We start from the raw sequence: 6,841 nt of genomic DNA, 5'->3' as shown, positions 1-6,841 counted from the left end.
TGCTGAAACAGGCCCGGCTGTTGAGCGTGGTGTCACCTCACCTGTTTCGGCTCCTGTGGGGACCCAGGATGGGTGTTTGGATAATTAACACATCCCCAATTCCCGTTTAGTCGTTTACCTTCTACCTGGTTGTCTTTGTAGTTTCAGGTGAATGTCTTATTTCTGGTCTGTGACCGCTGCAGAGTGCTGCCAAGAAGCTGCTGCATACAGACCCTATGAGGAGAGTTCAAGTAAAATGATGCATTATGCACGGTTAATGTGGGGAAAGTGGTTTTTCCCCCCTCTGTAAACTTCTTTATTTTTAAGGAAGGGAATGGCCCTTGTGTGTTTCTAGGGAGAGGGTTTAAGTTAAGCTGGAAAAGGCTTGGTATTATGCAGGACCCATGGTGGTATACCTGCCTAACTTCAGTACTGGCTTTCTTTTGTGCAGAACAAACCACAGTTTTACACTTTCAGAGTATCTGCATAAGGCTGTTAAGCATACATCTGACTTTACCTCACGTACTCAATGCAGACTTAGTGGTTTAATTTTGAGCCTTTCTGAATTAAAAAAAAGTTGTAAAAAAAGTTACTTGTGTTGGGTTTTCCCTTCCTTAGTAGATCTTCAAAGGTGATGGTGGAGGGAAGGATATTTTAAGATAACTGGCAGGATAAGATTTTTTCCAGCACTGCTTTTTTTTTTTTTTTTTAGTAGGGACATAAAGCTTGTGACCTAGAGCTCTGGGTAAAATGGAAGGAAACCAGCTCCTAGAGAATGGAAGTACCGGGTATATCTTTTTCATAAATGCTCAGTGGGATGATGATCTCCTTTCTGGCTATCTCCATCAGTGAGTTAGGCATCAGTACTCGTATGCTCTTATGACTTCCTGAGCCACTTTATAGTTACAGTAAATGTATGAAACTTTAAATGCTTGGGTGTGGATGGTTGAGATGCTACCACTACCTGCTTGACAGAGGAATTGTGTGGGGAGAGAAGGGGTCAGGTGGGAATTGAAGTCTAGGCATTGGTGTGAGGTAGGGATGAGCTGTGGGGGAAGCTACTTTGCAGCTTTTGGGTTTTGGTTGTTGTTTTTAAAGAAATCCAGGGCACCTGTGGTGTTGAAATGGTGTTCTTTATCCTCTGGCTAATGATACTGGAAGAAGGTACTTTCAGGGTGTGATGTATGTCCTTTTAGCTCTGTTCTTGCCGGATGGGGAGGGAAGAACATAGTGTTGCCTGTCCTCAGAAGATTTTCATGTTTAAAATTACAATGCAACTGAAACAACAGTTTTTAGAAATAGTTTCCCAAAAGTTTGGGAATGTATTTATAATGTTGAAAAACAATGTGCAAGTAAGCTATGTGGTTGGCATTTTGCTTTATTTTTGTTGATCTCACTCATAGATGGACAAGGCCTTGCTAAAGGTGATGTCTAGAACTAAATCAAAACCACTGAAAACTGCTCTTCTGTCTGGTGTGTGCTCTGTGTGATTTTTATTCAGTGTAAGTTGATCCAGTTAGCTTCCTTTGTAGCTTCCTTTCTGTCCAAGCATTACCTCCACTTCCCAGGTAAGAAGACCAAATCAGAAGAAACCTCACTTGAGTCTCAATTGAGTTGTCATCTTGTCTCTGGGCATGGGCTTTGCCTGACATTTAGTGCATTGTAGAATAATTAATCTTATGCTGTTTTCCTGTTTAAAGCCTTTTTCCTCTCCTCCCTGCCCCCTTGCGGGGGGAGGAAGGAGGGGGACGGGGAGGAGGTGGGGGCAGAAAAGAAAGAAAAGCATTATCTTCTGTGAGCACTGTGTTAGGAGCAATGTCTGTGCAAGAGCCTTCATATACACAACATACCCCATTTCAGTCCTGTCAGGTATGTTCTGGGCTACCTTTTGCTAGATTTTGGCCTTGTAATACTTAATGAAAGGGTCATAAAAAGCCCTTGTTCTGGGTCCTGAAATGCTATTTAATTGAGGCACTTTCTTTGGTATTGAAGATGTAACTTTTTGCTCTTAGATGTAGAAAGAAAATTGTTGACATGGTGTGTTATGAATTTGGTCATGTCTGGGTGCAAATGCTGGATGCAGATCATCTGGATGAAGAAGTTGTGGGCTAACTTCTAATGAATAACTGAGGAATAAGCTTTTTGATCCCTTATAGATTGTTTTGTCTTGAGGCTGACCTCTGATTTTCTTAGAGGGTAGTTATATTTAGTTTATGAAGCTTTGGTGTGTGGCTACCAGTCAGCCATTACCTGGAAATGAATGTCTGGAGGAGAAAAAAACCCAGCGGGAGAAGGGTATGTTTCTGCTGACAAACTCCTACAACTAATTCTCGTAGTCTTCTATCAAGTTTCCCATCTTGTATGAGGTGTGGCACAGTTTGAGCACTACTGAGGGTGAATAAATTAAACTCTTGTTCTAATCTCACTGTGTTTGATTATAGAAATCTCATTGAGGTGTGCGTGGGGGGAAGCAGAGTTCACAGAGCTATTGTCAAAACTGTTCCTACAGATCCTCCCTTTATGTAATTTTCTGCTTTTACAAAAAAATAAAAAATTCCACTTGGGTGTGGGGTATGTTAAAATATGTGGGTTTCAGACACCAGACAAAGGACACACTTAAGCTTCACTCACATGTGAATCAAGAAGGTTTTTACTTGTGGGCTTTGTGTGCCATGCTGCTTTGCACTGTGGCTTCCTGGGTCAAAACTTCCTGTTTCTGGTAGAATGGACTTTTGTACTTGGGCATCTGTGGTGCATTTCCAAGGCTAACAGGCTGCAATTCACAAAATCCATGAACGTGCTATGGTTCTCATATTGCTTTAAGCTCTTTCACTGAAGTTCCTAAGATAAAGTAAATCAAACCCTCAAAGAAGAATTTTCATTACTTCGGAGTAAATGTTGCAGGCTGTTGGTAAGGGGGAATTAAGAAATGGTCCTTTTCTAGGTGGCTTCTGATTGTACGTCCAAAGGATGGTTATGTGTCTTCCTCACTAATATTACACAGTCCTGAAATCTCTGTCTCTTCCAGAGCTGTAGTGTTGGTAGCTTGTGTGAGGGTACTGATGCAGCCTTCTAGCCCCTAGCGCGGCTCGAGCAGGAACAGGACCCTTCTCCTTGACCCTTTGGCTCATGCTCAGCCAAAAGCATCTGACAAAGGAATGGTTAAGAACAATGTCAGAGGTGATCAGAGTAAAGGTCATCAAGGTTAGATATGTGTGAGTTTCACAGTTTAACAGTTTGGGTTCCCCCAAAAAGGCTGAGATCTGATTTTAATCTAGCAATCAAAAAAAAGAGGGGGAAAAAACTGAAGCGTCTAGGTTCAGATGACTTCATTTTGAAAACAGCCACAATTTAATTACTTAAATATAGTTGAACGTCTTATATTTGATTTTTTTGCATTGTAAAACAGCTTCTCTTTATTCTGGATGACTGAACAAAACCTGTTTTCAGTATGGTCAGTGAGCTGAAAAATCATTGTTGGGTAAATTCTTCAGGTTTAGGCATGTCACAGGTGAGGATTACAGCAAAGGATTTAACCTGCAGAAAATTGTGATCCTCAAATATTGACAGGATAAGGGGTTGCGATGTTTGCAGTTGACACCGCTGACCTTCTTTACCAATCTGACCTAACTCTTGGAATTGAAGCCCTTTGAGAGAGAAGTATCATTCTGCTTGATTATTCACACTTGAATTCTGCTCTCACTTATGCAGAAAACTTACAGCAAATGAAAATAAAATATGCTAACCACGGGAGTAACTGTATCCAAACCCAGGGCTCTTAGCAGGATTTAAAAGTAAGTTTATTTTCCTTTCTGGTTCCAAGTGTGCCTCAGACCCCGTTTGAAAGGGGGGACCACCACTTGTTTTGCTTCAGTGTTTCCCGTCTGTCTTCCTTTTTGGGAGCAAAGCAAGTGTTTTATCCCTTTCCTTGTAGTAAAGCTCATACATGATATGTGTAAGTGAATGAATTTCTGTTCTTATCCAGAGTGCCTGCTTACATGTGTTTCTTCTGAGAGCTGTTTCTGTGTCCTTGTCTTTAGAAGTCTGTGCAAAAGCTGAGAATCTTAGGGCTGTCTTCATCCTTAATCTGAACGTGAAAGGCAAGGGTGTAATATTCATAGGGCTTTGCTTCCTCTTGATCTTTGCAGTAAGCGTTGTTGAATGTTGTCCTGGTATTACAAAGGAGCTTTTCTGTTTTACACTCCCAGTCTAGAGAGCAGGCATTTATAACAAATTGATAAAGGTCTTCCATGTGAAGACCTGTGCTGAAGCCCCCTGATGTAGTTGGGGCTTTTCCTTTGGCACTAATAGGTTCAGGCACTTTCTGAACTTGTGTGTGCATATCAGCTTTTGGCTTTTTTATGGGTTGTTTTATTTTGGCTTTTACATTCTGTTTCAGTCAGGTTGCTAGTGTACAAAACCAAATTTGTTCATGTGGCCCAACAGCCCTTTCCAGAAATCTTTCTTCCTGTTGTAAAGCTTTTTGTTTCCTGCTCAAAGACTAAATAATTGATACTTGAGTCTCCCTGGAAAGGTGTTTTCTCTAAATAATTCATGGACTTGGAGGTAACAGGGCAGCTTCCAGTTACTGCAGTCGCAGCTACAGGAAGCAGTATGAAGGACAGTATTCAGAGGCAGCTGAATGCTGTGAATTGTAATATTTCAAAGAGTGTGATTTGCTCTGCTTGGCGAGAGCTGTCTACTCTTGCTTTGGGGTATAAAATCAGTGCTGAAGCGTGTACACTGACATCTAGAAACCCATGGAATAGGAAACAAAGGGATTAGCCTCAAGTAACTTGCATCTGAAGGAAGAAACCTGGGATGTTGGACTTTGGTCTCTATGTGACGGCAGGCTTCTGACTGCTGGGATATGGAGCTGATTCTCTTGATGCGCATTTCTTTCCTCTCACCAATGTGTTATTAACTGGTGCTCAGGGAAGTACTTAATGCTGTGTGGAATATGAATGCAGTGGTATAGCTATATATAATAAAGGGTACAAAACAGAAAAGCTTTCTACCCTGCCCTGAGTATTCAGTTACTTCAGTTTGTCTGCATGGCAAGCCTGTGGGAGGAAGGTTCATCTAAAAAGTTGTCTGACTTGAAACTAATGGATAGGCAATTAGTGAGAGGACTCTCAGAAGACAACAAGGTGGCTTTCTTTGCAAAGTGTAGAGCGCACTGGGGTTGCAAAGGGTATTTTGACAATGTGGTCATAACAGTGGTCTGCTGCTGCAAAGCAGAAGGGAGTTCAACTGAAAGACCTTGTCCAGCTGGGACAAGCGGGAAGGGAAGGTGTTGTTCAGCTCTGTTTTTTTTCTGAGCTGTGCTGCTTGTATAACCAGTCATGCTGTCAGCCTGTTAAGATGGCAGTTTCCTGTGTTCTCACATTTTTTTTTCTCTGGAGGTATTTGTTTTTATTAAAGGCACAGATTAGGAAGTGTTCGTGTCTAACCTCTGCACCTTCTAATTCTGCTGGTGCATTTGCTGTTAGCTATTGGAGAGACTGACATCTGCATTGGAAGGAGCTCTGACGGTGTCACTTCATGGCCTTTGCTGCCCTGATCTCTTAGTGACACCGTGTTGTTCTTGGCATACTCCTGAGAGGTGGAAAGCCTGTTTTTCCTCCTTCCCCGGGGGCGGATGCAGTCTTCCAGCAAGACAGTCAAGGGTTTCTCACGACCCGCCTCAGCACTGGCTCTTGGGGGAAGGGCTGGAGCTGTTCAAGCATGGGTTTGGTGGCCTGGAGCAGCTTTGGTCTTTGATTTTTTTTTTTATTCTTTTTCCTTGTGTTGTGGTAGAGTGTACAGGGTGCTCTGCAAACCTACCTTCTACGTCTCCTGAAGCATTAGCTTATTTCTATGTCTTTGGGCTGAGACATCTAGTCTGCTGAAGAGCTGGCATTGGTTAGGATCATGAGGTGTTTGGTGAATGCCATTTTGTCACATCTCTAATGTTTTCCGATGTTGTGTTAGAGGTTTACCTGCTAGTTGGTTTTTGAAAGTCGCACAAGTGCATTTCTTTACCAGAAAGTCAGTTGGTAGGGAAAATCATTACATGGTTGTCGAGCTGTCTACATGGCCACAAAGAGCTATTTTCTCTCATGGCCTGTGATCGTCCTGGTTGGCATGTAAAATAACGTTCTCCTGGGTGTGTTGTGAATGCAATTGGTGCACAAGGCAGAGGGCAGCAAAAGAAAGCAAGCTTTGAAAGCATTGTCCCCAAACCCAACAAACATTAACACCCCATCCTCCCAATAGGTAGCATCCTGTGGTGCTGGGAGGGTGCCCCATTTGGAATAAGTGTTCCTCTGGTGTTTGAAAGCACGGGTCCTGTTAGTTGGGATGGGAGGGGAGAAAAAAAATTGAGTTTTTTGTGGACTCAGCTCTACATCAGGTCTCTGCGACACGGAGACAGCATTATTTAACCAGAACAAGTGATGAATGTAACTAGTATTGTACAGATACATGCATTCATTTCTTAACATCCTCATTGCTGGAGAACAGATGTCAACACTGGAATTCTTTTTGAATTTAGAGATACCTTGATCTGGTTTAAGTTGTTAAACTCTTTTATTATACATAATATTTATATACTGTATAAATACATACATAGGAACATTCAGTGTAAAGGCTAAGAAATATGGTGTGGATGTGGACAGACTGCATGTTATACCCAAAGCAAGGAATGTTTTTTAAGAAAAAAACTAAAAACCCCCAGCAAACACCCCCCCAATTATATGCTGGTCACTTCTTTAGTGTATATTACTGTAATCAGTCTCCTTTTTTTCTCTTGTGAAAAAAAGAAAATGAAGGGATATCCTTTTTGGCTGAATTGTAACTGGAGACTTGAACAAGTGGCATT

Source organism: Pygoscelis adeliae, unplaced genomic scaffold (genome assembly GCF_000699105.1).
Source record: "Pygoscelis adeliae isolate BGI_AS28 unplaced genomic scaffold, ASM69910v1 Scaffold269, whole genome shotgun sequence".
Taxonomy (NCBI): Eukaryota; Metazoa; Chordata; class Aves; order Sphenisciformes; family Spheniscidae; genus Pygoscelis; species Pygoscelis adeliae.
The sequence above is the reverse complement of the archived record's forward strand: the minus strand, read 5'-3'. Positions refer to the sequence as shown.